At 46.4% G+C, this 10971-nt stretch overlaps 1 pseudogene; it reads right to left on the reverse strand.

Annotated features, from left to right (window-relative positions):
- Nucleotides 1-1729: 1729 nt before the first annotated feature.
- On the reverse strand, nucleotides 1730-2893 carry LOC125546800 (annotated as a pseudogene).
- Nucleotides 2894-10971: the final 8078 nt, after the last annotated feature.

The following is a 10971-nucleotide window of genomic DNA, read 5'->3' on the forward strand; positions in this document are numbered from 1 at the left end:
AAGCACACAACACAGTTATGAGGAAATGAAAGAGTTGAGGAAATAGAACTAGTAAGCTTGGTGAAGACAATGATTTGGTAGACCAGTTCCAACTGATGTCTCAGTTGTACGTCTGGTTGGAGCGGCTGAGTATTTAAACTCGAGGACACACAGTCCCGGACACCTAGTCCTGAACACGCAGCTCAGGACACCCAGTCCTCACCATATTCTCCTTGAACTAAGGTCACACAGACCTCGTCCAATCACTCGTGGTAAGTGTTCAGGAGACTTCCAAACCTTCACAAACTCGGTCACTCGGCGATCCACAATTCCTCTTGGATGTTCTAGACCATGACTCCTAACCGTCTGGAAGAAGCACAGTCTTCAAAGGTAACAAGCATCGGATCCACGCAGGATCAATCTCTTCAGTGATGCTCAATCACTTGGGGTTTGTAGGTGTTTGGGTTTTGGGTTTTTGGTTTTTCCTCACTTGATGATTTTCGCTCAAAGTCCTCAGAGGATGGGTTGCTCTCAAATGACAAGTGTCAGTTTCTCTTGGAGGAGCCAACCAGCTAGTGGTTGTAGGGGGCGGCTATTTATAGCCTAGGGAGCAGCCCGACATGATAAGACATAAATGCCCTTCAATGATATGACCGTTAGGTGGATAGATATTTTGGGACAGCTGGCGCATAGCACAGCAACGGTCAGAATTTTGAGTAGCAAAATCCTCAGGGCTATCATGTTCCTCACTATGTAGGAAATCCGCACTGGCGAATTCCTAACTCCTCAGTCAGAACAAATTCCTCAGATACCAGAAGAACTTCATCTCTGTCACTGAAGAAATTGACTAAACTGTATGAGATTTCCAATGGCTTCACTCGAAGGGATTGGTAGGTGTAGGATTTTGAGTTGAGCATCACATGGAAATTTTTCCTTAGTATTTCCTCGACCCCCTTTAACAGTATGGTGTTTCCTATGACTCAAGAAAGAGAAAATGAAACTACGAAAACAAAAGTCTTCACGCTTCATATTCCTCGAATGAATACCAAGTCTTCAAGGTCACACCATTTTCTTCACTTTCAAAGTCTTCAGAAAGTCTTCAGAATACCGAAGTCTTCAGACAAAGAACTTCATTTTTAGGGGTCGACTTTCTCTGTAAATATCAAACTCCTCATAGACTTATAGATCTGTGTACACTCATAAACACATTAGTCCCTTAACCTATAAGTCTCCAATACACCAAAATCACTAAGGGCACTAGATGCACTTACACAAGGCATCTTTTGGGAACCCAGATATTCTTCATAGGGGGACCGTTCCTGCAGTTAGTGCCAACATATCTAGCAAATACTTCACCATTCTGATTTTTGAACAGTTTGTAGTTGGAGTCAAATGACTCATCATCAGAATGAGGAGATTCACATGCATATCCAGATAGGTTAGATGGATCAACTGGAGGTCCCTTTGCAGCAACCCATGTAGTTTTGGGGTACTGCTCAGGCTTCCAATATTTACCATCAGCGTTGAGTTTCCTCTCAAAGGCAATACCCTCTTTCCTAGGGTTCCTGTTGAGGATCTGCTCTTTAAGCACACCACAAAGAGTCTGATGCCCTTTGAGGCTTTTGTACATGCCTGTCATGTACAATTCCTTCAGCCCTGCATTGTCAATGATACTAGCAATGTCCTCAGATGAGGAATTAGTGATAGCAGAGGCATGTGAAGAATTTGAAACATTAGCAGCATTTGAACATTAAGGTGAAGAATTAGCAGATTTGCGTTCAAAGCATTTCAAACACGGACGAACAAATTCTTCCTGAGATGCGTTGATTTGTTGAGCAAGTAATGAATCGCGCTCCTTCTGAAGATCTTCATAACTCACTCTTAGCTTCTCAAGATCTTGCTTTCTTTGAAGAAATTCATAAGAAAGCTTCTCATGATCGGATAAGAAAGTGTTATGATGACCTTGAAGATTGTCAAACCTAGTCTGAAGTCTCTAAAGATTTTCAGTCAAGGCTTTAGTGCGATCCATTTCTTCACCCAACATATCATCACTTTTGTCTAGCATGTTTTGAACCTTTTCAAGAGACCTTTGTTGTTTTACAGCAATCTTTGCAAGTTTAGAATAGCTGGGCTTAAGGTTTTCATCAGATTCATTCTCACTTGATTCAGATGAGGTATATTTGAGTACCTTGGCACCCTTTGCCATGAAGCAATAGGTGGGAGCGTAGTCATCATCGCCTTCATGAGCCTTGTTGGTGAGGTCATTTTCTTCAGTGTTGAAGATAGACTTGCTGACGAATGCAGTAGCGAGAGCTAGGCTCGCCACTCCGGATTCGGACTCCTCAGATGACTCCTCTTCCTCATTTTCTTCAGATTCAGCCTCAGAGTCCATTTCCTTGCCAATGAATGCCCTAGCCTTCTTGGAGCTGCTCTTCTTGTGATATGAAGACTTTGAGGATTTTGATGATGAAGATTTTGTGGATTTCTTCTTTGTCTTCGCATCATCAGAACCGTAATCTTTGTATTTCTTCTTCTTTGATTCCTTTTCCCACTAAGGACAATCTTGAATGTAATGTCTAGGTTTCTTGCATTTGTGACAGAGCCTCCTCTTGTATTCACTGGATGAGGAATCATTGCTCCTTGAGGGTCTTCCAAGGCGACCACGTCTTGAGAACTTTTGGAACTTCTTCACGAGCAGAGCTAGATCATAGCTTAGTTCTTCAGGATCACCAAGGCTGCTACTAGAGTCTTCGTCTTCGGACTTAGATACCGCCTTGGCCTTCAGTGCGCGTGATCTGCCATAGCTCGAACCATAGAGATCACTTTTTTCAGCAAGTTGGAACTCATGAGTATTTAGCCTCTCGAGAAGATCAGCGGGATCAAGTGACTTGTAATCAGCACGTTCTTGTATCATCAATGCCAGAGTGTCAAATGAGGAATCAAGCGATCTCGGCAATTTCTTCACCACCTCATGGTCGGTGATGTCAGTGGCACCAAGTGCTTGAAGCTCATTTGAGATGTCAGTGAGGCGATTGAAGGTTTGTTGAACATTTTCATTGTCGAGTCTTTTGAAGCGGTTGAAGAGATTGCGAAGAACATCAACTCGAGAGTCACGCTGTGTTGAGACTCCTTCATTCACTTTGGACAACCTGTCCCAGATAAGCTTCGCTGTCTCCAAAGCACTCACTCTGCCATACTGTCCTTTGCTCAGATGGCCACATATGATATTCTTCGCTTGAGAGTCGAGTTGCTTGAATCTCTTCACATCAGCAGCATTCAGAGAAGGTGTGACTGAGGGAACACCATTTCCCACAACATATCAGAGATCGTTATCAATTGCCTCAAGATGCATTCGCATCTTATTCTTCCAGTAGGGGTAGTCCGTGCCATCGAAGGTAGGACACCCAGCAGAGACCTTGATCATACCTGCGGTCGACATAACTAAAACTCCAGGTGGTTAAACCAAAATCACACAGAACAAGGGAGTACCTTGCTCTGATACCAATTGAAAGTGCGTTATATCGACTAGAGGGGGGTGAATAGGCGATTTTTATGAAATTCTTCACTGAGGAATTTGCTGGTGAGGAAATTCCTTAGCGAAGAACTACTAGCACCGGAATAAGTACTCAAAAGTAAACATAACAGAATACAAGCATGGTCATCATGATGAAATGAAGACAGGCACAGAGTACAGGCAGCGTAAGCGTAGTATGAAGACAAACAAACTGAAAAAATTGAACTAAGGAAATTGAGAAAGTCTTCAGTCAAAGTCTTCAAACACAGATATGAACAAGCACACAACACAGTTATGAGGAAATGAAAGAGTTGAGGAAATAGAACTAGTAAGCTTGGTGAAGGCAATGATTTGGTAGACCAGTTCCAACTGCTGTCTCAGTTGTATGTCTGGTTGGAGCAGCGGAGTATTTAAACTCGAGGACACACAGTCCTGGACACCCAGTCCTGAACACGCAGCTCAGGACAACTAGTCCTCACCGTATTCTCCTTGAGCTAAGGTCACACAGACCTCGCCCAATCACTCGCGGTAAGTCTTCAGGTGACTTCCGAACCTTCACAAACTTGGTCACTCGGCGATCCAGAATTCCTCTTGGATGCTCTAGACCATGACGCCTAACCGTCTGGAAGAAGCACAGTCTTCAAAGGTAACAAGCGTCGGATCCACGCAGGATGAATCTCTTCAGTGATGCTCAATCACTTGGGGTTTGTAGGTGTTTGGGTTTTGGTTTTTTCCTCACTTGATGATTTTTGCTCAAAGTCCTCAGAGGATGGGTTGCTCTCAAATGACAAGTGTCAGTTTCTCTCGGAGCAGCCAACCAGCTAGTGGTTGTAGGGGGCGTCTATTTATAGCCTAGGGAGCAGCCCGACATGATAAGACATAAATGCCCTTCAATGATATGACCATTAGGTGGATAGATATTTTGGAACAGCTGGCGCATAGCACAGCAACGGTCGGAATTTTGAGTAGCAAAATCCTTAGGGCTATCATGTTCCTCACTGTGTAGGCAATCCGCACTGGCGAATTCTTAACTCCTCAGTCAGAACAAATTCCTCAGAGACCAGAAGAACTTCGTCTCTATCACTGAAGAAATTGACTGAATTGTATGAGATTTCCAATGGCTTCACTCGAAGGAATTGGTAGGTGTAGGATTTTGAGTTGAGCATCACATGGAAATTTTTCCTTAGTATTTCCTCGACCCCCTTTAACAGTATGGTGTTTCCTATGACTCATGAAAGAGAAAATGAAACTACGAAAACAAAAGTCTTCACTCTTCATGTTCCTCGAATGAATACCAAGTCTTCAAGGTCACACCAATTTCTTCACTTTCAAAGTCTTCAGACAGTCTTCAGAAATCCAAAGTCTTCAGCCGAAGAACTTCATCTTTACGGGTTGACTTTCTCTGTAAATATCAAACTCCTCATAGACTTATAGACCTGTGTATACTCACAAACGCATTAGTCCCTTAACCTATAAGTCTTCAATACACCAAAATCACTAAGGGGCACTAGATGCACTTACATATTTCAAGTGCTGATCTACACGGTTGCAACGTCTCATGTTGCAGAATTTTCAGACGAGGATTAAGGTGCGATAGGTCGTTGTCTTGCACTCAGTTTTTCCATGGAGTTGGATGGAGTCATTTATCTTTGAAGCTTCCGCGTATATTTTATTAGACGGCCTTCAGCCATATTATTGTAATAAATACTCTTTATGAGGACCTTGATGTAATACGTGTGTGATTGAACTCTGTTATAATTCCTCGAGTACTATGTGTGTCAGCATACCGACCCAGGGATGAAACTTAAGCACAGAGACTTCGATCCATTGGGATCGGGTCGCTACAGGTGGTGTGTGTCTGTGTGAGCGGAGGTTTTGGGGTGTGTGGTGTGTGTGGAGGGGGGGGCAAGGTGGTGTTTGAGGAAATACCGCAACAACCGAAAATTTTACTAGGCGGGAGTAAAATGTCGGGCTACTGAAAATTTGGATCAAGGGCGAGTATGTAACACCCTCTATGCGGCTATAGCTCCCACGTGTCGAGGCACGACTTAGAGACATAACCGCATTGAAAGCAATGTCGCAAGTTAGGCAATCTTCACAACATCCCATGTAATATAAATAATGAAGGGGAGATAACATAGTTGGCTTACACTCGCCACGTCAATCAAGTACATAAATAACATTACATCATCCAAACACTCATGGCCTGACTACGGCGCCAAAATAAAAGACAACCCAACATGCGACACGGTCCCGATCACCCCAACTGGGCACCACTACTGATCATCAGGAAAGGAAACATAGTATCGTTGAGAGTCCTCATCGAACTCCCACTTGAGCTCGAGCGCATCACAAGGAGCGGAATCATCAGGCCCTGCATCTGGTTTGGAAGTAATCTGTGAGCCACAGGGACTCAACAATCTCGCACCCTCGCGATCAAGACTATTTAAGCTTATAGGTAAGGTAAGGTAAATATGTGGAGCTGCAGCAAGCGACTAGCATATAAGGTGGATATCCTGTTCGCAAAAGAGAGCGAGAAGAGAAGGCAAAGCGCGAGCGAGAAACTAGAGAACCACCTGCGCAGACATTACTCCAACACCGTGTTCACTTCCCGGACTCTGGCGAGAAGAGACCATCATGGTAACTCACACTGTAGATTCATTTTAATTAAGTTAAGGTTCAAGTTATCTACAACCGGACATTAACAAATTCCCATCTGCCCATAACCGCGGGCATGGCTTTCGAAAGTTCAAATCCCTGCAGGGGAGTCCCAACTTAGCCCATGACAAGCTCTCACGGTTAACGAAGGAATAGACCTCCTCCCGAGACGTTCCGATCAGACTCGGTATCTCGGTTCTTCAAGACACTTCGACAGGTTAAAACTAATCCAGCAACACCGCCCGAATGTGCCGACAAATCCCGATAGGAGCTTCACATATCTCGTTCTCAGGGCACAATCGGATAAGCAATCCGTACAACTAAAACCAGCCCTCGAGTTTCCCCGAGGTGGCGCTGCAAGGGGCTCTAGGTTGGACCAACACTCAGAGGAGCACTGGCCCGGGGGGGTTTAAATAAGATGACCCTCGGGCTCCGGAAACCCAAGGGAAAAAGAGGCTAGGTGGCAAATGGTAAAACTAAGGTTGGGCATTGCTGGAGGAGTTTTATTCAAAACAGACTGTCAAGGGGTTCCCATTAAAACCCAACCGCGTAAGGAACGCAAAATCCGGGAACATAACACCGATATGACGGAAACTAGGGCGGCAAGAGTGGAACAAAACACTAGGCGAGAGGCCGAGCCTTCCACCCTTTACCAAGTATATAGATGCATTAAGATAACATGGCAATATAATGATATCCCAACAAGTAAATAAATGTTCCAACAAGGAACGGCCTTCAATCTTCACCTGCAACTAGCAACGCTATAAGAGGGGTTGAGCAAAGCGGTAACATAGCCAATCAACGGTTTGCTAGGACATGGTGGGTTAGAGGTTTTACATGGCAATTTGGGAGGCTTGAAAGCAAGTGTAGGCATCGTAGCATTGTCATAGCAAAAGAGCGAGCATCTAGCACAGCAAAGATAGTAGTGATTTCGAGGGTATGATCATCTTGCCTGCAAAGTTGTCAGAGTTGACTGGATCCTCGAAAGCAAACTCAACGGGCTCCTAGTTAGCGAACTTGTCTCTCGGCTCTACCCAAACAAGACAAACAAGCAAACGGAACACAATCAACCACGTGCAAGGATCAAACAATATGATGCAAGGATGGTATGCTATGCGGGATGCGATGCGGGATGCATATGCAAGATTTGACAGGGAAAGCATGAACCTGGCCTCAACTTGGAAATCCAAGTGTGCCACTGGAAATATGAGATGAAATCGCTTGAAAACGATATAAAGAACGCCGGAATCGGAGTTACGGTTTGGAAATGGCAAGCAATTCAAATATGACACCGGTCTGCGATTTACAGCAAGTAGCCATCTAAATGCAATGAGATGAACATGCTACAGCTCTCAATCATGACAACAAAATACATGGCAGCGATGCATTCATGATGCTTAACAAAAGTCTAGCACTGAGCTACGGCCAATTCATCCATTAACAGGTTCACACAAGCATGGCAAAAATGCATATGGTAAACAGATTTCAGACTTAGTGAAATTAGCACTTGTCTGGAATCTCAGATCAGGTAGCACTCTTCGGAGCAACAAAACTATATGCTACAAGACCTGAACATGGCAAAGTAAAGCATGGCATGTATCTACTCAAAGAGCTTAACAAAAGTCCCTTAGTGACCTTGAGCCAAAAGGGATCTGAAAATACAATTGCAAGCAGGTGAACATGGCAAAAACATAATCAGTTTTCAGACTTAGTGAAAACTGAAGCATGCTGAAAACAGATATCAAGTAGGCATGTTTACGAGCTCGATGCACTCACTACGGAGCAAATCATGACAATCTAAGCATGTACCCATCAAGAATACACAAAATTCAAGCTAGACATGGCAAGAACAATAGCATAGCATGCACGGATCAACTACAACATCCACGGCAAAATCGCTAACAAGTAGACAATCTGCCCAGATTCATGAAATAGCAAAAGTAGAGCTCGATTGACTCAATCTAGGATGCTCCATAATTGCAAAAAAAGACATGGATGGATAGAGCACTACAAGATAAACAAAACATCCTTACTGATCATCCTCAAAAGAGGCACGGATCACTAGGAAACAACATGAACATATGGCCATATGAGATAAACAGCTCAAGGACTTAGTGGAAATGCTAAGTCTCTGAAATCAGCATTACCAAGTGCCTCACTTGGCAAGCTTGTGCTAGTCACCACACACATCACAAAAATACATGGGTTTCACCTCTAGAAAGATGGAAAAACCCTTGACAGAACATATGTAGTGCTCATGGGCATAGCATGCACACAATAATCATGGCAAAAATGACAAATATCTAAATGGAGCAGCAGATCTGACAAATATCTCAAGTAGCCCTCTTCTAACAGCATTACGGGCATCAAGATGAACTCAAATGAAAATGATGCAATGGAATGAAATGATGTACTCTCTGAGACGAACATTTTGATATGCTATATGCCAAAAACGGAGCTACGGATGCGGAGATATAGCATGATGAACATGAGCACATGAGCTAGGGTTTCGGGAGAAAAAGTCAACCGAGGTGATTTGGATCTGAGATCTGCACGCCTCCCGAGGTCGCCGGAGTTGAGGAGCTTGCCGGCGCGAGGAGGCAAGGCGGTGGCCGGAGAAGGTCGCCGAACGACGGCGGGGCGGCGAGCACCGGGCGGCGGGGCGGTGCAGCCCGAGCGCCAGAGGGCGGCGTTGGCCGAGGACGGCGGGGTCGCGGTGGGAGGTCGCCGGCCGGCGTCGATGGCGGGCGGCGGCGCCGATGGCCTCGGGTGGCCGGACGCGAGGAGGGTGGCAGCGGCTTCGGGCGAGAGAAGGCGGGGCGATGTGGGCCGAGGAGGGCCCCTCGCGGGCTTCGGCGGGCCGCGGTGGGAGGCGCCGGCGGAGCGACACGTGGCGGCCTACGAGTGGCTGCGGGCAGCGGCGGAGAGGCGTCCGACGCAGCGCGAGGAGGAATTCTAGGGTTAGGGGGAGAAGAGACCCGGGATTTGAGGAGGGGGTCCTATTTATAGGCATAGGAGGAGCTAGGAGAGTCCAAATGAGGTGCGGTTTTCGGCCACACGATCGTGATCGAACGTTCTAGATGATGGAGAGGGTTTTGGGCCAAATTGGAGGGCGGCGCTGGCCGAGGACAGCGGGGTCGCGGTGGGAGGTCGCCGGCCGGCCTCGATGGCGGGCAGCGGCGCCGATGGCCTCGGGTGGCCGGACGCGAGGAGGGTGGCGGCGGCTTCGGGCGAGAGGAGGCGGGGCGATGTGGGTCGAGGAGGGCCCCTCGCGGGCTTCGGCGGGCTGCGGTGGGAGGCGCCGGCGGAGTGACACGTGGCGGCCTACGAGTGGCTGCGGGCGGCGGTGGAGAGGCGTCCGACACGGGCGGACATGTCCGGCGCGGCGCGAGGAGGATTTCTAGGGTTAGGGGAGAAGAGACCCGGGATTTGAGGAGGGGGTCCTATTTATAGGCATAGGAGGAGCTAGGAGAGTCCAAATGAGGTGCGGTTTTTGGCCACACGATCGTGATCGAACGCTCTAGATGATGGAGAGGGTTTTGGGCCAAATTGGAGGGGTGTTGGGCTGCAACACACACGAGGCCTTTTTGGTCCCTCGGTTAACCGTTGGAGCATCAAACGAAGTCCAAATGGTACGAAACTTGACAGGCGGTCTACCGGTAGTAAACCAAGGCCGCTTGGTAAGTCTCGGTCCAATCCGGAAATGTTTAATCCCCACACACGAAAGAAAGGTAGAAATGACCACCGGAGGAGAACGAAGCGCCGGAATGCAAAACGGGCAACGGGGAAAATGCTCGAATGCATGAGATGAACACGTATGCAAATGCAATGCACATGATGACATGATATGGGATGCATGACAATGATAACAACACATGGAGACAAAGACCCGAACCCGAGAAAATAAAATAACTTAAGGCCGGAAACGGCAAGAGTTGGAGTACATATTGGGTAAGTTACATCCGGGGTGTTACAGAGTAGATATTTTAGCGATTGTGCAGGATGCAGAGGCGGGAGTAAAATGTCGGGGCTACTGAAAATTTGGATCAAGGGAGAGCAGATATTTTTGAGATTCTAAGGGTTGCAGAGGCAAGAGTAACAAGGCGGGGCTACTGAAAACTTGAATCAAGAGCGAGAAAATATTTTGGAGATTGTGAGGCATGCAGAGGAGGGAGTAAAATGTCGGGGCTATTGAAAATTTGAATCAAGGGATTGAAGCAGAGCGGGAGTAACAGACATCGCACATGGTCCACACATACTAATCGTGTGCTATCAAACATAAAAACCTTTCAGGCGGTAGATATTTTTGAGATTGCAAGGTAGTGGATATTTTTGAGAGCGGGAGACAAGCCTCGTGGAGCCCAATCTACTGTGCTGATGTGAGTGGCAGGGGCACATGCATGGCACAAGGGTAGTCTGAGCGAACCGTGTCCGTTGCATCCCCAATCGTAGACGATTGTTGCATCCTACTCGTCGGTTGTTTATAAATTTGGCAAAAAATAATAACGCGGGAAAGGGTCAGAACACGAACACACTTGCATGTGGACCAAATATATGTATCAAAAGGGTGGTTTGATGTTCAAATACCCAATACACAACTTTGATGTGACACCTGTCGCACAAAGCGCACAACATTGCTAGTCAGCCACCCCCTACAAACCCCACTTCGTGTCGGCGGTAAGGGAATCCTAGCTACGAATGCATGCGCCTAGATATCTAGGTTTGAAATATCACCCTACCATAACACAAAACCTATAGGAGTCCATCATATATATCGTCAAACTTCCCCTTTCGCTTCCTGGCAAAGGTGGATAGTGTGC

The sequence above is a fragment of the Triticum urartu genome, chromosome 3, assembly GCF_003073215.2.
Source record: "Triticum urartu cultivar G1812 chromosome 3, Tu2.1, whole genome shotgun sequence".
NCBI lineage: Eukaryota > Viridiplantae > Streptophyta > Magnoliopsida > Poales > Poaceae > Triticum > Triticum urartu.